Source organism: Pinus tabuliformis, chromosome Q (assembly GCF_031772625.1).
Source record: "Pinus tabuliformis cultivar Carrire ecotype Pingquan chromosome Q, CPIR1, whole genome shotgun sequence".
Lineage (NCBI taxonomy): Eukaryota > Viridiplantae > Streptophyta > Pinopsida > Pinales > Pinaceae > Pinus > Pinus tabuliformis.
Window position 1 is genome coordinate 1,357,674,167 of NC_142296.1, and position 23,201 is coordinate 1,357,697,367.

The window sequence follows — 23,201 nt, forward strand, 5'->3', positions numbered from 1 at the left end:
TCATACGTGAATTCAGACAAGAGATCAAAAAACTCCCTCGTGATGTTGAGAGGTTCGGCATGCGAAAAACATCGTGGAGGGATGAGTGTGACAGAATCCATGATAGATGTGCAAAGGTTCAAAACATGATGAGAGGACACATCTTGTCATCTGGCCCTCCTTCTAGTGCTAGAAATGTTGACGGTGCTGGACCTGCCAACATGTCAAGGGATCTCCCTGGCAAGAAGTCCCAATTAGACCTTAGACCGTTTGGTGTAGGAGTCCCAGTAGTGGGTCATACGGTATCACCTTGACTACGGTTTCACACAGAGGCAAGTAAGATGTCCCTGTTGGTATCAAGGGTGTGACATATGTATTAAGTCAAGGAAGGTGCATGAATAGTTCTAACACACTAAGGGTGAGGTGAGTGCGCCCCTTGGAAACCTGTGAAATCACGTAGTTAAGAAGGGAACACGAGCAAAGATGCATCAAGACATGGAAGGCAAGTAACCTAGCAATCCAAAGTGATGGTTAAACCAACAACACATTTCAGTAAGATTCGTACATACATATACAGAAAATAGCTGCACATGCATGCATAAGAAAACATATACATATATCATTTAGAGTAAACAAGATAGCTGAAATACAATATGACATATGCATGAAACGTGCTAGCTCTATTATATTAAGAAATGTAAGTTCCAGTCATACAATACAACCATGAAAAACCACTAGTTCCGACTGGGGAATGTTACAGTCACTGCCGCCTACTCCTCCAAAGAGATATACTAGCTTTGCACAGTGGAGAAGCGAAGGCTCATTACAATACTGTCCAAGCTCTCTAAGATACTCCTATTAGAAGCTTGGCTAAACAAAATCCTTTACAATGAGTGATGAGGGACTATATATAGCAAAGGGTGGGGTGGCCCTTGACATTCCATATACCCTCATGACTCTTCATCTACTCTATGACTGTTACATCCAACTATCAACACTTGAACTTCCACTTGACAAGACATTCATACAATCTGCACATGTACCCATGTGAGACAAAATAGGCTTGAGCAAGCCATGCAAGACATCACTATGACTCGAACGACTATGGGAAGACCAACTCTTCGATAGCCTCACGGTGGTCAACAATAGTGACCTGATGCTAATCTTGGTAGTCCGCGATGGTGTCTGTGTACTCTAAGGTGACATCTTTCTGGGAATGAACTCTTGCCTCCATAGCATCTGGGTACACTGCTCGAGTTCCTCTTTCCAACTAGTCTGATAACATTCGCATCATTGTCTTGAGTGCAGCCGGACCAACAACATACTAATGCATGGTGTCTGCACTGATCACCAAGTCTGGGCTGGTGGCTATGCACATCAAATCGTCAAAGTATGAGTCAATCTCTAGTTGGACGTGTGCCTTTGTCTTTGCCTAGGTGAGTGTCCTAATAGATGGGATCGCATGTGCGCGTACAAACACATCCATACTCCTGAATACCCGTGCATGGGAAGCCTGTATACTAGTGATGAGCAGCAGGAGATATTCATAGTTCCAGATCTAACTCCAGATGCATGCCTTCGGCTCGACCGCTCCGAGCTTCATCATCTTGGGCAAGTGTAACAAGGCTCCCTTGTATCTCATTTTCCATGTTTGCATGTAATCAACAATAGCATACATGTTCAACAAGATACATGCTCTCCTAGCACATCACTGCTGCCAACAACTGAGATGGACAATTGCCTTATGCACGGTACCAAAATTGGAATACAACGCCCACATGAATGTGTCAAGGGACAATACTTCATCTAGTATTGCCTTCTGCAATTCTGCTGGGGCGGATGCTATAACCAGTTCTCCTCCCTGCTTGGCCGTCTGTAACTCCTTAGACCTTCGCTTGTTCTATGCTATCAGGAAGCGAACACTCGAGCTAGTGGCTTCGACATATGCTCTGGTAGCATCGACTAATGCTGTTGGATGTTTGCATACGTCAGACATGATCACTCGTTCCTCAAATTGCGCAAGAAATGTGTGACCATCTGAAGTCGACACTCTGCTAGATTGCACAAATCTAGGTTGGGACTCATCGAATGAGATGTTGTGCATCTCTCCCTCTGGATTGTCTCCAAGGATTTCAGTGTCATCTTGGTCGCTTAGGACTTGCTCCGCTTCCAGATCCAATGAAGCTGGTGGGTCTACCTCTTGGCAGTGAGGCATGAGGTCGATGTCTTGCTCTAACTCCTGCTACTCCATATCCATATCCATCTACTCAAGTGCTTGTTAAATCTCCTTAACAAAGTCCTGCTCCTGCGACTGCTCACCCTGTCTTCTTGGTGCCAGCTATTTGGATGAGTCGACTACCTGTACTGGTGCAGTTTCATTTGTTTGTACATGTTGCGCCCCCTGCTGTACCTGTTCTTGCTACACTTCCTTCTCCTGTATACAAAACTCCTGTTCTTTCCGGAGTTGCTCCTTCAACTCATGAAACTCCTTTTCTGTTTCCTTCATTCTCTATTTTTCTCTCTACCTTTGCGCATTCCTCCTATCTTGTTGTTGCCTCTTCCTGTCTATTTCCAAGGATGATTTCTGCACAAGTGGGTCTGCTCGGAACTTGCAACTTTGTTCCTCCTCCATGTTGACGATAATCTTCCTCTTGCCTTTGTTGCGTGCTGGTATGTTTACCTCTGTTGCTGTTGTTGCTAATGCTCTCCTAGATGCTGCTTCACGCTGCTTCGCTAACCATTCCACAACGATGCCGATTGGTTCATTGGGCCTGGAGAAGTTGTAACAATATCTCCATGGGTCTTCCTCCACCCAATGACATGCCTAGTGGATCCACTGAAACTGTACTCTCGCGCAATGATATTCTACAAAAAAATGCAAGTCATACGGATTGTAGCTTTGGGTTTCAAATGGATATTTCTTGATCTCCTCTGCTTTGACATCCGCATGCTTGAAATTTTGTATCTCGTATAACCTGATCTGCAACGGAAGAGCGGGCCAAGGTGCCTTCTTCTTCCAGTGCAACCTAGCTAATAATCCTGCCGAGATGTGGTATGATACTTCCTGCATGACGAGCTTGTCCAAGGAAAACTTCGGTAAAACATGCAGAGGCTTCTCCGCGCTGTACATACGTGTGAAGGTGCCAGATGGTGAGGCATACCAATCTGTTATATCGATCAGTGCCTCCATTTCTTCCTTCGACATGTAAGGTGGATCCTGTTCAAATATCACCTTGTACACCGGGGTGACAAAATGATTTAACAGCTGTGTGATAACTCCTCTGAAGCTGCATTCAGACAACATTTTACAATAAGGGTTCACAAAGGTCTCCTCCGATGTCCATGCCCACTTCAAACCCAGGAACTCCTGACGGGCATATATTGCATCCAAGATGTAAGCAGACATGTAGATTTCTTCTTGCTGACCTTTGGGCAATTGTCAAGCTCTTGTTACCTGTTCCTTCAGATTATGAGACAACATGTCAGAACAATTGCATACTTTTCCTTCACTTTCCAGTTGGTCCAACGCGATCACCCAAATCTGTGGGAAGGTTTCTGTGCTCTCTTGGCCATATAGACAACATGCAAAGATGACCAAGTATTGATTACCCAGTTCTTCAAGATATCCCTGGAGTTGGCATTGCTGCTAGGTACGCTGAAGGGTGTCTCCATGGTGATCACTGGCTTCGACATATGATACATCTGTTCATAATCTCGTGCCTCGAAGAGAGCGATCTCTGTCCCACTTACACTGCTTAATGTCATATTCTTAGGATCATTGTGCGAGACGATTCAATGTATCATGTCCATGCATGGGAACACGGGATACCTGCATGCAATTTGGTACAAGCCGGAGTTGTGAATGTTCACATAGAATTGGCGGTCTTCGAGGTCTTCCCCAAATGTGCCTGCAAATGCATCTTTGACCTCTTGTCATTTCAACTTGATGTTCTTGCATACAATCAACTTGGTGTCTTCATAGATCAGAAATCTTGTAGACATCCATTCAACTACTGCTCCAGTTGCGCTTTCGTCAGTGTTCTTTGATCCTGCTCTCTTGGAGGCCATTAATCCTGAACTGCTGAGAGGCGGACGAACACCTGCTAGATCTGGAGACATGATGGCATGCATGGCAAGGAATATGTAAGCTAAAACCAAACCAAACTTGAGGAACGACATGCAACATACCTGGGGATTGACTGGCAAGGATTGCACATTTTTTCCTAGGAAGCTGGGAAACTGGCTGCCGGAACTGCGAAAAAGGCAGTTCACATTGCTAGGAGGCTAGTTGGCTGCTAGAATTGCACAATGCGCAATCTAGACTGGCCTGCTGGCTACTGGGATTGCGCAATGCACAATTCCAGCTGACAAGGGTTGCATGCCCAGTGACTGCATTGCACAATTTTCTGGGCCAGCATTCATTACCTCTTAGAATTGCGCAATGCAAGGCTGGAGGACAGTCACTGGGTAGAAATGCGCATTTTTTGGGAGGAAGGCAGAGCCTTCCCTCTCAGGATTGCGCAATGCTGTCTTGGTGAGGCAGAGTTTGGGCCAAGGCTACCGAGACCCGCCGACGAGCAATTGAAAGAAAATGTGGATGTGAATGCATGGTGATACTCAGTGTAATCACGAGTGAATGATCATGCATGCAAACAATGAATGCAAGATTCAGAAAATAGAACAACATGCATGTGTGTGAAGTGAGTCACCAAATCAATGACCATTCGTGCAAAACAGTGTCATGCATGCGACAACAGTGAGATGCTAACGAAAACTAAAACGGTGCTAATACAAGCTGATATGCATGCAAATGACATCAAGCATTCATAGAAATCAGGTAGACAACACTCACACAAGCCAAAACACAAAAATGACCGAAATGCTGTAAAAGACAAGTTAAGCGGACTTACTTGGAAAAGGCTGAGTTGGATGTGTCAAATACTCCTAGACGTGATGTGGGATGTCAGAGCTCCAAGATCAATGTGAAGAAGTGAGCTCTGAAGCATCGAATAAATAAGTTTGAGGCTCATGACGTGCATGCCACAAATCTAGGAAAAAACAACACTTGGAGGAAAGATTCTAAAATGATCTTTGCATGTAACCTCCAACTGCTAAAAATAGCTCCCTAAAATCTAGGGATGCTTTTTGCATGTTGTTTTTTTCTATTTCGGGAAAAAATAGCCCATGCATGCAAGTTAAGTTTTCTTAGTCCTAGGTGGAACTGGTCAACCCGATGGCACATGCAACAACCTGCTTGACTGAGGGTAACTTTTGCACAGTTTCTGGGAGGAAGCTATGCTAGTCGCCCAGAGAGATTGCACAATTTCTGGGCTGAGTAGTTGACTGTTGCCTAGAATTGCGCAATTTCTGGGCTGAGCAGTCCTGTTGGGTCCGATTGTGCAGTTTTCTCTGGGAAGGTTGACTGACAGGATTGCGCAGTTTCTCAGCCCAGGAGGATGCCAAACAGGATTGCACAATTTTTGGAGGGAAGGCTGGTTCCCCTCTTGAATTGTGTAATTTCTTGAGGGAGCTGCTCAACCTGCAACTAAACCAAGTCCCAGAAAGCAGCCTATGAGGGGAGTGAAACAAGCCATCATGCATAGGTTGGCAATCTGCTAGAAAACCACTAAAGCTTGTGTACTTGACAGTGCAAGACAGGTTGCTGAGGATGGTTTGTAGGGAGGGTCCAAAACGAAGCTATGGAAAATTTTTGGAGGGTGGTTGTAGCCGCTACAACAGTTACATAGAGAATTAAATGAATGTTACATAGACAATTGTTTGGGCACATAGTATTGATAATCCATGATATTGGCCCATGGTATTAATCCATCGTATTGTAACAAAGCCTATTTACTTTTTCTTTCTTTTACCTCAATTTTTTTTAATTATTATTATTATTATTTTTTTAATTTATTTTGATTTTGATTTTTATGCCTATATAGTTTAACAATGTTTACATAAAACAAGACATTACAACGTCTCTTCCATATTAATATGGAAAACACTCTCAATACATATCATTAAAATATTTACACTACCATATTTTTTATTTTTTAATTAATATAATTATTTTAAATATAAAAAAATGATTTATAATAACTTTTTACTATAATTAAAATAATTAATAATTATTTATAATATTTCTTTTTTCATATTCTAGTAATAATATTCATTCATAATATTAACAATTTAACTTTTTTTATATGTTAAATTTAACATAATACTTATATTAATATAATTTAACGTATAACTTTTTATTTCCATTTTTTATAATAATATCTCTTTCATATAATTTATAATTAAAAATTTTTCTATTCTAAAATTCATATATTACTTAATTATTCATTATTGCATTATATGAGGAATCTGAATCTAATGAAATTGAAGATGGTTGTTTTTTCTCTCGTGTTATTGATTATATATATTACCATGGTGAATTGGTAATTAGTTGGAGTAATTTGGGCTAGGCCCAAGATCAAACCTAATGGTTGTCACTATCTAGATATACTAGGAATTTATCTCTCTCTCTCTCTCTCTCTCTCTCTCTCTCTCTCTCTCTCTCTCTATATATATATATATATATATACCATGGTGAATCATAACTCCTGGGAGTAATCTAGGCGAATACCAAGATCAAACCCGATGGTTGCCACTATCCAAATGTACTAGGAATTTATGACTTAGGAAAGGAATTTATAACATAACAAGAAGGTATTATTGATCAATCGAAGGCAGGAGGACTAAAAATGGAGCGAACTTTTCATTTAATCATTTGACATCAATGCATGTAATCCTCTGACACTATGCTAGACTAATGTGTGTGTAATGATAAGTTGAATATTGTGGTGAATGGTTTTGGTTAATAGCTATAAACTCCTTTATTACATAATGTTGTTTGCAGAGGCAATCTTTCACATATGTTACATGTGATAAATATGTGTTGCATTTTCATGAAATTAAATGAGGTATCCATTAAAGAATGTTTCCTGTAATTGTTTTGAAGTACATTGTATTGTGATATATAAATCAAAGGTTCAATTGAACTTCAAGGTTGTTTATGTATATGTTAATGTGACTAGCCTTTGTTGGGCAAGCTGGGAGATTAAACAATTGTTTTGTATCCCTATTGGGAATGAGAATACTTTGGGGTTTTCCTTGACTTGAGATCCTAAAAGTGGGCTAATGAAAGCCTAGGTTGAGACAAATCTGAAATATAATTCTTAAATTTGTTGTAAGGTAATAAAATCCTTGGGTTGTCTTAAATCTATTGTACACACACGTGATTATGTGTATATGAATGATTTATTGTTAAGAGTTAAGAGGACATATCTCCTTAAGAGATAAGTTAGAATACTCACTTTTAAGCATAAGTAATGGAATTGAAGTTTGAAGTGTCCAACTTCAAAGGAGAGAGAATAATACTCATTTAGTTGGGAGAAGTTATGGATTTAGCAAATGAGCCTCTCTTTATTTTCCTTTTGAGGATTTTCTTAGTTGGTGACTATATATTGGATGCCTATACATACTGAAGAGGATGTTAGGGCCCTTCAAATTCCTTTGAGAAAATGAATGCCCTATGAATATTAGCTTTTCAACTCTTGAAGTAGGCTAAAAAATACTATCGTGAGATGGTAACTTTTAGAGTTTTTGGGATTGAACCCTTCAGAATTTTAGGGATGGAGGCTTTATCCCTAACCCCTATTCATATCATCCAATGGGGGGCTACGAAAAAGAGCTTAGTTTGGAAGGAGCTTAGGTATAGTAGCTGGGATATCGGGTTATTAGAGTATCGGGTGTTGTGTGCTAGAAGCACCTCGATTACCTTCCATTATGAACATTGATACTAACATAACATGAATGTATGTTGGATATTGGAGTTTTTCTTTGGTAGTTGATAGTTTGTCATATTGGGAAGTTGTAGTATTAGGAGTTAGGAGCTAGTTATGCAATAATAATGTTTATCATAGATCCTTAATATTAATGGATATCGATACATCCGTCATCTAACATAGGTTTAATTTTGGAAATTGACAGTTATACTGTTGAGGTATCGGGTGTTAGGCATTGGAAATACAACAAAGAATCTCCCTTTCAAACCCCTAATACTAATAGATCCTGACATGTATATTAAATACTATAGATTGTTTCCCATTGGATGATTGGGTATTAGGTATCATGATATCAACTATTGGCTTTTGGGTGATCAGGCTATTAGCAGTTGGAAACAAATTGAGAAACCTCCAATGCAAACCATCGATATTGACATAACTTGAAATGTCAATAGATGGAAGGTGGACTTATGATAGTTGAATAATGATCAATATTAGGTGTTGCAACTTCAACTTATTGTATTATCGACTATCATGCTTGATGCTATTGGGATGATGGAATATCGAGAGATCAAATTATCAGCTATTGGGTGTTAGGAAGTTGGGTGTTGGGAGCTTGGGATATCAATTATTAGGCTTTGCTCCTGATGTTGATAGAACCTAATAAGGTTCAGATGTGGCATCCTGGGTGGCAGGTTGACATAGCATGTTGGCATGGTGCTGACATGGCCTATCGACATGGTATGGTGTCATACATTGGGGACACGGGGACAAATGGATTTCCATGTGTAAGCCTCATGGAAAATATGGATGCTAACATATCACCAAGGGACAAATCATTTGGTGGGAAAGAATTTGGATATAGATCTTGGATTTAAATGAAACTTATATCATTGGAAAGTTCTTGAAGAGTAAAAAATAATGCATTGCTAATAAGTTTTAAGGTGGTTGAAGGAAGAGTAATTTTGATAATCCCCATCTCCATAAAGGAACCTTGGAGGTTAGGTTTGGATGCCTCACATCATTAATTAGGCATTAATGGGTTGGATATGTTATAATATACTAAACTACTAATATAATTTCCTTACAAAACATAAAGAAACAAGCTTGGAAGTAAACATGCCCATTAAGAACTTCTTAGTTGATGTCTTCCTAAAGGGTGAGCTCAAGTGATACATTTTCATAGGGCATGTATCCATGCACTTTTTAGATTGTTTCTCAATTATTAACCACTACTTTGATAGACCTAATATAAATATTTGGAAAATAAATGAGAGAATGAGATATCTTAGCAAAACCTAGAACTAGTTCATAGAGCATGTTGAATTTTGGTTCCATGTTTTCATTGTTTACTTGCTTTGATAAGGCACTACTATTAATAATTGAACATTATTAGGTATTCATTTTGTATTCATACTGAGAGAAAGACAGTTGAAGGTCCTTATTTTTTCGTACACTCCTCCTTTGGAACCAACACAGATTAAGAATTTCACTAGAAATACAACTGGAATGTGCATGACCCTTTTTAGTTTTCACAACCTTGGAAAAGGACCCAAATCGAGAGCTAAATAAAATACTAGGTAAATTATAATCTAGAGTTATCTAAAAAGAAACAAACCATAGAGTTAGATGCCTGGAAAAATATTGAAATCACTAGGAGAAGTGTAACACCCCAAGGATAACCCCTAGGTGTATTGTACATATCATGTTTAGTTTGGTGAGCAAGCAAATATTTTAGGGCCTGTGTGCCCATGCACATATGTTTTTTGAGGCTAGAGTTCGTATGTGATTAGATGTTCTAAAAGGTTAGAGAGCTTAGCGCTGTAAATATGTAATGACATGCATATAATGAAAGACACTGTGTTGCAGACTAAGTTAGACAAAAGAGTATGGGGGGATAAGGTTCCATGCGTGGGAAAGGGGAGTTAACAAAGAAGAGATGAGGGACTTAAGCATAGGGAGCTAACCCATTATTAAATTATGGATAAAGTAAACATCGAAATTTTTTAATCCAAAGCCCATAAATTAACTTCAAGAAGTGCCATTTCTCAAAAAGGGCACATGCATACAAAAAGGGGGAATTTTAGTAATGATTGGGGAATTTTCCAATTATTCCATTAAAAAAATGAACTTGTTTGGTTACTAAATTTCCTAATGAGGGAAGACGGGTATGGCCCCATGATTTTGTTTCTTAGTTAATCCTAGGTGGATTTGGGTATGGGAGTAGGAATTCCTATGTGGAGCCTGGATGGTATCCAGAGACCTTTGAGGGTAGTTGAAACTCCTGTAAGAAGCCAAAGGGATTTAATACATCTGTATCTAGCCTAAGTTCCCTAGAAGTGTAGTAGCACATCCTGATGGACTATAGGTGTAAAGAAGGGAGTTTACTACCTTAGGTTGTGTCAGTTTATGGGGGATGGGAGATCGTTCGATGGAAGCTACTAGAGTTTTCTACCTTGGCCCTAATTGTGTTCGGTACTAATTATGTACCATATATGGATTAGGTAAACATTTCCCTTTATGTACTCATGGCCCTAGCTTTGGGGTGACACATTGTTGAGAGAGCTAGAGCAATGGAGTGTGTGGTTGGGTGGAACAGCTAAGGTTTATATCTAGTTTGTGCTTCCTTTATAAGCTAAACATTTAATATTATGTTCATGGGTTTATGATACATTTATTTTATGTATATTCACATGCTATATATGATTATCGATTTAAAGGATGTAAATTATGCATTTACAATCTTTTGTATATGAGAATTGCACAATAGAATGAATTAGACATGCATGATAGATGTTACGAGAATCGATTTCAAGGGATAAATTTCATAAAATCATGTTCAGAGGTAGTAACATTCCATATTGGATGACTAAGGGTGTTACACGAATCAAACCAAAACTAGAGTACATTGCCTTATCAAACATGAGAGGTTAGACAAATTGAGTAGATATTTTGATCTAAACCAAGCTTACCATAAAAGTATAACCATAAAGAGAAAAACTATGTGAAATAAAACCCCACCTTTACTAAATAGAGACATCTTGTCATGTTTTAATGATCTTCCCATCACCATGCTTGAATAAAAGAAGAAGGAGAACAATTGAGCAAGCTAAGTTAAATGTATATCTCATGTAGTTTAAATGGATATGCAACTTGTCTTTGAACTCCATTGACATGCCAATCTTAAGTTTTGATAAAATATGATCCATGGGAGGTATTATGACAAGTTCCCAAATTAACATGTTTTTAGCACCCGTACAATATATTTTTGCATACATTTTCTCATTTCCATGCCATTTCATCACCCTTTTTTCCCACAAGAATGCATTTATGATAAAGATATAGTTATCTTTTAATTTTTCCATTCTAATGTTTATTCTTATGTATGTAAGGAATAATTTAAATCTTTGTGCCAACTTGTGGAAAACCATGAGAAAATACTTCAGGCAGGTTGTGTAGGTGTGGTTGCTACAATGCTCTTAGTGTTGTTATGACACCTTCGTAGCAACACCATCATATCGCTATAACATAAGTATTATAGCACCCATGTGCCACTACAACTCCCACAATTTGCCACGACATCACCAAGACGCACTATTGAAGCACCCATGTGTTGTTGCAACTCCCTTGAGCACACTACTGCAACACCATTGTGACCTTGTTGCTGCAACATAATGTTGTGACATGTTCACTACTACAACATGCCCTAAAACGAATATTGTAACACGATTTTTTCAATTCTACAACATGCTCCTTTGCTGCAACTTGCTTGAGATTGATGCTACAACTCACTTGAGGTATGATCTTACAAATTTCCTAGAAAAAGTTGTTACAAAATGCTCATAGTTGGCTATTGGACGTAACTACTGCAACTCCAAAGTAGCTGGAAAACAACTTGAGAATCTAAATATTCTCATGGCTCTCCCTTAATTTCATAAATAAATTAAGATAGCAAACAATAAGTATAAAAACGTGGTTCTACTTGAGCCATGGGAGAGAAAGTATAGAGAAAATATTTGCTTGTAATATGTATTTCATATTATTAATATAAGCTCATTGCTTTCATGCAACATAGATTAATAATTCTACCTATGTTGGTGGTTACAACAATAAGCTTCCTAATCTCACTAGATTGAAGTGTGCCATTTTAATTCTGCAAGTGTGGTTTAGTTTTCTTGGTGACTTGCGAAAGAAATTTAATATCTTGCTACATGAAATTCATTTATAATACTACAACCTCATCAACAAATTAATGGTATTATACTAGCATATATGGTGCATGATAGTTCAGAATTTCATATGCACATCAAATTGACAATTAAATGAACAATTCCTTAATTATCTGATAAATAATTAAAAAGTATTTATGGAGCCCATAATTTTTGGTGTCGTTTTCAAAGAAATGTCAACAATATAATTGTTGTTTTATTGTTTGATTTAGACAATGTATTTTATTTTATTTTTTATAGAAATCTATGTGATATGCTTCTTTTGAGATTTTCTTTTCAACAATATTTTTTAGAAAGAATGTCCTTTTAATTTTTTCATGCATAGAGTTAGAGATCAACAGGGTAGATTTATTAATTCCACCAAAACCCCCAATAAAATAACAATGTAGGTCAATCTCAAGAGGAAGAGAGGAACAATAAGCCAAAATACTTGACTCAAACAACAAGTTCCCTTGTTAAGAAGAAACTTGAAATCTCTATCTAGGAACTTGAAATTGGAAAAGCTTCATCTTTTGCACAGACATGGACTTTGTTCCCTGAAGATCCAATATGTGAGTAGTTCCACTCTGGAGAGTTGATTTTTCTCAACTCTCCTAAAGCACCATAGAAAGAGGAGAACAAGCCTCAAGAGGAGATGAACCACAAAGTTAAAGAAGAGACATACGGCTTTGAATTCCCTATTTCAGATTCAGATGAAGAAACCAAAATAAAGAATTATATTCCTCACTCATCCCTAAGAAACTTTCATGGTCTATCCAAGGAACACCATGACACCTTCCTCCTTGAATTTGGTGCACTCTGCAAGAGATATGATTATGTGTTGGATGCCCATAAATTGAAACTTTCCCCTACTACACTCAAGAATGTTTCACTACGTTGGTTCGTGGGCCTTGGAAAGGACAATATCTACACTTGGAATGAGATGAAATATTAATTCTTGTAGAAATATGAACATTATTTGAAAACAAAATAAATGAGGGAGGCGTTCTTCATAATGACATGGAATTAAGATGAGAGTCTTGAGGATTACATTGAAAAATTCAACTATAATTTACATAGAGAAAGGAAGGAAAATTTGGCTCCTAAGACACTACATGTATTGTCATTGAGAGGAATCTAAGATGACTACATTGAAATTATCAATTTTATGTGTGGAGGATATGTATCTCAACAATCCTATGATGTCATAATTGAATTGTGTTGAAGATATTCTAGGGGTACTTAAAAAATTGGTAGAGGACCCAAAGATGTATTGACAAGAGTTGGAAATACTAGTGGAAATGGGGTTACAAGAGTAGAAATTGGGAATTTGTTAGAATTTTTTTATATTGATATACTTATTTCATTGAGCTATCAATTAGACACATTGAAGATGAACAAAGGGGAAGTAGAGTCAACATTGACAAATTTCTGTCCAAAGTGTAAAGGAAGCACTCATTGAAGGAATGTCCATTGTACCATAATGATATATGTGCAATATGAAATGAGGACCATGCCACCATCAAGTGCCCATCCCTTCTAGGATTCAAATCTAACTACTAGGAATCTGATGAACCAGAGTAGTTATGTATCGTCTCTCAAAAATAACCATGGTAGCCTAAACCTAAAGATATGGTTCAAGATCAATCACAATATCTTAATTCATATTATACTAACTCTTCAAATCAATGTTATTCTTTGATGTGGTGCCTTCTCAACCATGGATAGCCCCTCTTCTACCAAATCATCTTTGGAAATAGGGATGGAGAAATCCCACTTTTGGAGGCCCTCAACAACCCATAATGTAACCACTCATGCAACTTATTCCCTCTCCATAATTGAAATTGTCCACATCGGCCCCTCCTCGACCATAACTACCTACATAGTCCACTCTTAACACCAATAACCATAAGGTAGTTCAACCAACCCAAGCTGTTGGGATCTCTACTTACCCAACTTACTGCATCTCTTCCATGCATTTTCATGATATCCACTTAAGATCAGGGAAGAACTTAACTAAAGAACATCCTCTTATACATATTAAATACCCCAATGAGTAAGTTTCGAATGAAGAATTGAAACCAATTCAATCTCCCAAGACCTCAAGAATAAACCAAGCTCGCCAAGAACCATATGTTCCTCCTTACCTAGAAATATTGGTCCTAGATAAACTAACTACATAACATTAATTTGATTTTCTAGGTGATTTTAGGAACATTTTTATTCACATACCATTATTTCAGAAAATCAAGGATGTTCCTATTTACTCGAAAATAGTAAGAAAATTGTGTTTAAGGAAAATTGATATAAGAAGAAAGGATCCTCAAAATTCCATGTTATAGGAAAACTATTAGATCTTATGATTGAGGGGGTTCTTGTAGCCAAATACTAAAACCCTAGGAGAGTAATTGTTAATGTGTATATAACCATGCATTCATTCCCAACACATTGATTGACCTTGGTGCTATAACTAATGTCATGGTTCACAAGATGATGGAATCTTTGGGACTTTCCAATCTTAGGAAAAACCTTATATTGTTGCAACTTATTGACAAATTAACTATCAAACTAGAAGGAATCTTGGAAGATGTAGTGATATATGTAGATTCATGGGAGTATCCCATTGAATTCATGATTCTACAAATAAGGTCTTCTTTGGAAGGCTATACTTTAATATTGGAAAGGTGTGGCTAGTTACTGCAAAAACTTACATCAATTACAAGTTCGATAGCATGACCATCTCCCATGGGACCTCCATGAAACAAATTACCATATATCCTCCTACCAAGCCCAACATAGACCTTGAAAAACCATTTTGACGTCTTCACCCTGGACCAATATCTAGCCATTAGAGATGAAACTAAGGGCGAAAAAATTAGTGATTTCATATCTTCCTCCTCCTATTTATCTAACTCAATGTTTTCACCCACATCATGAACCTCAAATTCTAGGGTTCTAATGTCACAATGGATGAACCACTATTAGAACATGAATCCTCCTCCTTCAAAGAGATAGAACCAAATTTAGAAACTATAGATATCACTGTTGGAAAAACCTTGAAAATTAATCAAGGGTTGAAAAAAAAACAAATGGAATGATTGGTTCAAGTCCCACAAAATGATAGCAATTCTCTTTCTTCAAAATACACTGACATGAAGGGAATCCAACCTGACCTACCAACTCACCATATCTATATCAAGGAAGGATTAAACCCATTCATCAACCCCAATGATGGATGAATCAAACATAGAGTGGTGTAGTTAAGGAAGAGTTATAGATTAGTTCCAACCAACTTCATCTATCCCATTTCAAAGAGCCAATGGATATCCCCTCTTGTAATTGTACGTAAAAAGAATGGTAAATGAAGAATTTGTGTTGTTTGTAGGGAATAAATCTACGCATAAAGATAACTTACCATTTCCATTTTTTGACTAGGTCCTAGATATTTTGGAAGTGAAGTAATTTTCTTTCATCAATGAGTTTAGTGGATACAACCAAATCTAGATCGCTCCAAAAGATCACGACAAAACCACATTCACCTGTCCTTGGGGAACATTTTCATACCTTGTTCTACCATTTACAATCTATAATTATACAACAAGTTTCTAGTGAGATGTGATTGGAATCTTCTTTGATTAAATTCACAATTGTATAGAAATTTACATGGATGATTTTACGACATATGGTGACATATTTTACGTTTCCCTAGCCAATCTAGAAAGAGTTCTAGAATGGTATGAGGGTATCCATGTAGCCCTTAGTAATGATAAATGTTTCATAATGTAAACTAAAGGTATAGTACTATTGCATCACATATCATCAAAACTCATCCAAGTGGACCTAGAAAAGGTAAAGGTAATACTAATTTTCCCCACAAACACAAAAAGAGGTACAATTTTTTTGGGTCATGTTAAATATTTTGTTGTTTTATTGAATAATTTTCAGAAATAGGTTGTCCTTTGTTTGTTTTTCTTCATAAAAAATTCAAATTTTAATGGACAAAGAGATGTTAGCATGTCTTTAAAGAACTAAAATCTAGAGTATCCAAGGCTCCTATTTTGAGAGGGCCTAACTGGTCCCTTTTGTTTCACATATCTACAAATGCATTAGACACTGCCATTGGAGATGTCTTAGGGTAACAAGAATGAAATATTCCATATGCAATATACTTTATCATCAAAATCTCTCTCCCATAGAACTAAACTATATGGTTAAAGAGAAAGATTTTGTTGCAGTTATACATGATAATAATAAATTTTAACATTACATAATGTGTTATCCCATGATTTTGCACATTGACCATGCTGCCATTAAATACTTAATGAATAAACCAATTAGAAATGGTAGGGTAACTAGATGGATGTTATTATTGTAGGAATTTGATATAACCATCTTAAAGAAACCAAAGAAAGCTAATGTAGTGGCATAATTTATTTCTAAACTTACAACAAATGAGAATGAGCCACCTCTAGAAGATTATTTTCCTGATGCACATATTTTTGCAATATCTACTAACCCACCGTGTTATGCAACCAAATCACTAAACATAAGAAAAGATAGATCAACAACTTGAAAATTAGCCTCTTCGAGGGGGAAACCTCCTTTACATCACATAAATGAACAATTATTGGATGATTCAAATGTTAGAAACATAGCAAGAAAAGATAAATTTGACTTGTGCCTTAGTCAAATTTAGTAATTCGATTTTCCACATCAGTAGGATGACTTGGATTGTAGTTAACTTGTGTGACATGGATTTGTCTACTAGTTTACTTAGTAAATTCAATTTATATGTTAAAAGTAGAGTTGTGCATGTAATGATTGCTAAAATTTAGCAATCTAGTTCAGTTATTTTCAGTTTGACTCATTTAATTGAGCTCAAGTACCTAGTTGAGTCAGTTAAAGGTTAGTTGAGTAGTAGAACTCTCATTAACTAAATGATCTCTCAGTTAAACTAGTCAATCATCGAAAAATAGCCTAGAAATGCATGTAATTAGAATTGCCTAGATGGAGTGGAGGAAAATGCACATTGTAATTATCGATAATTGTATGCTAGTTGAGTGTACAGGCTTGGAAGTTAAGAAGGTCAATCATTGCTTGGGAATTGCACAAGAAAAGGAGAAAATTCCTATCTTTTAGGAGCTAATTTTCTCCAAGATTGCGTAAGGAAATAAGAGCTAGATGAGGCCTTGAATTGGCTAAGTGTTGGCCAGAGAAGGACAGTCAAAAGTAGAACATGTTTATAGTGCAGGGTATGCTTCAGGATCAAAGCAAGACATTGTAATAGTTTCTAATTCTCATCTGATTAATGAAAAACAAGAGAGGGGTTTTTCCCAATTGGGTTCCCCTGTAAATAATTGTGTCCTTGTGGTGTTTTAATGGTTGTATGTCATTTCATGCGTTTCTAAATTATTATTTCCATTTCTCAAACTAGTAGAGAAAATTTGCAATCTCTTGATTTCAGTTCGATTTCATCAGTAGTAGAAAATTTCTATTGATTTCTACATGGTATCAGAGTATAAATCACAATAGAGACCAGTCAATAGATCTTCTTCAGATATTTTGATTTTTAGATTCAGTGAAGAAGTTTGTATTTCGTGTGGGAAAATGTCTTTCAGTGGATTGAGATTGGAGTATGCCCTTGAGGGAAATTCTATTTTCATAGCCTGGAAGGATTGGATGGAAGAAACACTCAATGATAATGATGTGCTGGACTACACCAAAACTAACATTCCAAAGCTAGCAGTATCATATGCACAATAGTTATCCTAGTGGAAGAAGGATACCGCAAAATACAGGAGTATCATCCTGGAGGGTGTGAGATACTAGATAGTCTCAAATTTACATGGCAAGGAGACTCCCTTTTCTATGTGGAAGACCCTCACTGAGCTATTCGAAAATGGTAGTGATGCCAGGAAATTGGCTTTCAGGGACAAGCTCAAAAACATCAACATGCATAAAGGAGAAACCATTCCACATTACCTCTCCAGGTTCACTTCCTATCGAGATGAGCTTGGGTGATTTGGAGAAAATATTCCCTCTTTAAAACTAGTGACCCTATCTCTCCTAGTCCTTCCAAAATCCTGGCACAGTTACCAAGACTCTGCAAATGGAAGGGACAAATTGCTAAATTGGAAGAGACTTTGGTCTGATTTGGTGCAGGAAAAAATTTCTGCAGAGCACTAGAGATGAAGTAATATCCAAATATGAGTAGGAAGATAATTTTTCCTTAGTTAGGAAGATTAAGAAAGGAAAGGGATAGAAGACCCAAAGAAAACCAAAGACCAACTAGAATAATGACAGGAATAAGGACTTAAGTAAGAAAAAATGTTTTCATTGCCGTGAATTCAGGAAATATGCAACAAAATTTTGCACAAGAAGTCTAACAAGAAGCCTCCAAGAGGAGCCAAAGGTAAATCACTTGCCTCCCAATTCGTAAGACTTCACCCTGATTTCATGCATGATGAGCACTATAATGGGAAGTGTGTCGTATCTAGATTCAGGTTCCTCGTTACATATGATAGGATGCAAAGAATTCTTCAGTAGCCTAGAGGAGGAGGATCTCTAGATGTACATAGAACTTGGGGATGGTGGGTGGTACAGTACCAAAGGAATTGGTATTGTAACCTTCAAGAGGGAGTCAAGCTCCCATCTTCATTGGAAAGATGTCATGTATGTACCTAGGCTGAAGAAGAACCTGATCTCTATAATTGTATTGGAGGATGGTGGCTATGGTGTAGTTTTTAGTAAAGGGAAATCCTTTTTGAGACATGTAGCTACTTGAAAGGTGAAACATATTGGAGTTCAAGTGAAGAATATCTACTAACTTGAGGTGGAAGCATGCGCTAAACTAAGTATCAAGGCAAGATAAGTGCAGAGTTGGGATGTTGGAGAACTATGGCATAGACGCATGGGACACTTACACCATGGGGCCTTGAAAATCATGCAGCAGATTAACACCGCTCTCTTGAAATGCACCCTTGAATGGCATGATGTTTACAAGAGATGCACATTGGGGAAATAGGTCAAATCCAACTTCTAGGGCTGAGATAACAGAGCTAGATCAATCTTGGAGCGAGTTCACTCTGATGTATGTGGATCATTTTCTACATCCTCTACAACAAAACACAAGTATTATGTTATTTTTGTTGACGAATTTTCAAGAAAATGTTGGCTCTTCTTCCTGTGGAAGAAGGAGCTTCATGATTTGTGGAGCAGCCACATGCAGAGGAGGAAACAGGAGGACGAGTGGAGGCTCCCACTCAACCAGAATATTCCAGAGAGGGGAGGAAGAGAACCAGACAAGATGAAATATTGGTAGAGGATGCTTGGGAGCATGTGGGAGCTCCTACATCTCAATGCAGGCATAGGAGGTCACCAGACAGGCACATTGGGTATATGTCTCTCATGGCAGAACTCATTGAGCTAGAGCCACCTTGATTTGAGGAAGCAGTTTCTCAACCAGTGTTGGTTGATGCCATGGTGGAGGACTATGAATCCATCACGAAGAACAATTTATGGGAGGTGGTGTCGAAGCTAGAGAACAAATCAGTGGTTGGTTCTAGATGCATCTACAAAGTGAAGCATGCAACTGATGGGAGAATCAAGAAGTACCAGGGCATATTTGTTTCCAAAGGCTTCTCATAGGTAGAGGAAGTGGACTATGAGGAAAAAATTTCCCTAGTTGAAAGATATTCCTCAATCAGAACCATTATAGCATTATTTGCACAAATGGGGTGGAATATCCATCTTATGGTTGTGAATATTGCCTTTGTTAATGGTGTTATTGAGGAAGAAATTTACATAGAGAAGCCAGAAGGATTTGAGACATATGATAGGGAGACACATGTGTGTCGACTCAGGAGAGACCTGTATGGTATCAAATAGGTTCCTTGAGCTTGGTACACTTAGATTGACACATATCTCAATGTATTTGGCTTCACCAAAAGTGAAGAAGATGCCAATCTCTATCACATTGTGGTAGATGGAAAGATGCTTATCTTGGTTTTGTATGTCGATGACTTGATACTTACAAGGGATGAGGAGTTGATCCACTCTCGCAAAGATGATCTTGCAAGATAATTTAAGATGAAAGACATGGGGTTGATGCATTACTTCCTTGGGCTGGAAGTATGGCAGGGTGAAGGTGAGTTGTTTGTGAGTTAGGGAAAGTCTGCCTCTGAAATAATTCATAAATTTCACATGCAGAACTGCAAGTTTATAGACACACCTCTAGCTACCAACTGGAGGAAGGACTAGAGTGTTTCTTTAAGAGAGGTAGTAGATGCCATCTACATACAACTTGTGGGATCCTTTATGTATTTGGTGAACAAAAGGGCTAACATATGCTATGCAGTTAATCAATTGAGCCAAGCCATGGTGAAGCCTACCAAGATGTATTGGAAAGCATTAAAACACATGTTGAGGTATCTTAGAGGCACAACCTGCGAGTTTCGATTATGGTACAAGAGGATAGAGGGATTGAAGCTCTAAGGCTTCACTAATGCAAATTGGGCAGGGAGTCCATCAGACAAGAAAATTACTTCAGGCGTTATCTTCAGTGTTATGTTATCTTCAGTGTTAGGTCTACAACTATTTCTTGGTATAGCAGGAAACAAAGGTTTGTGGCACTTAGCTCAGCAGAGGCTGAATACATGGCTACAATTTAAGAAACATGTGAGGCCATATGGATGAGGAAAATACTTGTGGGTCCTTTCAGTCAGGAGACAGATCCAACAATGATTTATTGTCATAATCATAGTTGTATCAAACTCTCTAAGAATCTAATATTTCATGATAGGTCCAATCACATTGATATTAGGTACCATCACTTGCGGGATTGTGTGCAAAGGATAATTATGATGCTACAATACATTCCAATTGAGGATCAAGGTGAAAATATCTTGACAAAGGAAATTTCAAGAGGAAAATTCGAATTCCACAAGTACAGGAAAGGGGTGGTTTAAAATCCATTTCTTGCTAAGAAGGAGTGTTAGAAATGTAGCAAGAAAGGCTAAATTTGACTTGTGCCTTAGTCAAATTTAGTAATTCAATTTTCCACATTAGTAGGATGAATTGGATTGCAATTAACTTGTGTGACATGGCTTTGTCTACTATTTTACTCAGTGAATTCAAGTTATAGGATATAAGTAAAGTTGTGAATGTAGTGATTTCTAAAATTTAGCAATCTAGTTCAATATTATTTTTAGTTTGACTCAGTTAACTGAGCTCAAGTACCTAGTTGAGTCAGTTGAAGGTCAGTTGAGTAGTAGAACTCTTGTTAACTTAGTGATCTCTCAGTTAAACTAGTCAATTAGCTAAAATTATACCAAACATGCATGGAATTCAAATTGCCTAGCTGGAGTGGAGTAAAAGGCACATTGTAATTATCAATTATATATTAGTTGAGTATACAAGCTTGGCAATTAAGCAGGTGAATCATTCCTTGGGAATTGTGCAAGAAAATAGGAGAAAAATCCTATATTTTGGGAGCTAATTTCCTCTAGTATTATGCAAGGAAACATAAGCTTGATGGGGCCTTGAATTGGCTAGAAAAAGACAATCAGCACGAGAATAGGCTTATGGTGCAGGGTGTGCTTCAGGATCAAAGAAAGCCATTATAATAGTTTCTCATTCTCATATGATTAATGAAAAGCAGTGGAGGGGTTTTTCCCAGTTCGGTTACCCTATAAATCATTCTGTTATTTTGGTGTTTTAATGGTTTCACATGTTTCTAAATTTTGATTTCCATTCTGTATAATAGTAGAGGAAATTTGTAATCTCTTGATTTTAGTTCGATTTCATTAGTAGTAGCAAATTTATATTAATTTCTACATCAAATGACAAGACCTCCTTGGTATATATAGGAGTCTAAGGGGTCAAAATATAATCAGAGACAATATAACAATAATGATTGAAGGGTTCAAAAATAAGAATAGTGGACTTCTATGGGGAAAAACAATAACAATATGGGGGCTACATGGGAACAATTTTAACAATAAGGGGGCTACACTAACAATAACAATAAGGCAGTGTTTTCAAACATTTTCCACTGGCTAAGAAAGCAAATATGGGTGGGGGAAGGCCACACAGAATCCCACATCCCGTCTCTGAAAAATAAGCTTCCGTAGCGGTTATTAGATCCTTCAATTCTAGTTCGTGATCGACCACTTGAGTGGCAGAGTTGGTCCTCTGATTATCTTAATATTCCCTTTAACCGGATTGAGCGCGCTTGCTCCCGCCGTCGCCTGAACCAACGATTTTGAATCGGCCCTCGGCCTTGTCATGGCCCCTCCAAAGGCACCATCGGAGGAGGTAGCTCTTTAGTAAGCATTCTTTGACCTGGTCCGTTCTTTACCTCCACAACGAACTCGGCCCACAGTTTCAAAGTTTGTGAAAAATCTTGATGGGTTGCAGGAAGTTTCTCTGCCTCCAACCTTACCCCATATGGCTGCCCTTGCCTTGGCAGAAAGAGGCCTTATTGGACAATTTACAGGACTTTGGCCCTCTCCAAAAACAGTGCAGAGGTGGGTGGAAAGGAACTGGTCAGACAAAACTCAAGGGAAAATCTCTATCAGATTTTGTGGGAAAGGATACTTTACTTTTCATTTCGAAACAAAGGAAGATAAGGACTTGATTTTCTGTAATGGGCCTTACTTCATGGATTCCAGAGGACTATACCTCAATAAGTGGACTCCAAAATTTGATCCGGAGCTGGACATCCATAGTGTTGTGCCTGTTTGGGTCTGACTACCTCACCTCCCCCTGCACTGTTGGGGAGATGAATCAGTGCGTGCTATCGGGAATGCCGTTGGGAAATAAATTGATCGGAGCGAACCTAAAGACAACATGCAAGCCTGTGCTCATATCTGTGTAGAAGTTGATTTGGGAAGAGGCCTGCTAGAAGCCATCAAGCTTAAGGTTGATGACTGGACTCACATTCAACAGCTTGACTATGAGCAAATTCCCTTCAAGTACAAGGTATGTCACGCATATGGTCACTTTACAAATCAATGCACTAAACTTCTTAATGTTGGCAACTCTTCACAAGAAGAACAATGGGAGACAGTAAAAAAAAAAAGGTAGCCCCCAACCCCATCCCATCTCATGATGCTGGCCCTTTCTCTCGTCCTCCCCCCATTCCCTCTCCCTCATCTCCTCCCCCCTCTTCATCCCATCCTCCCCT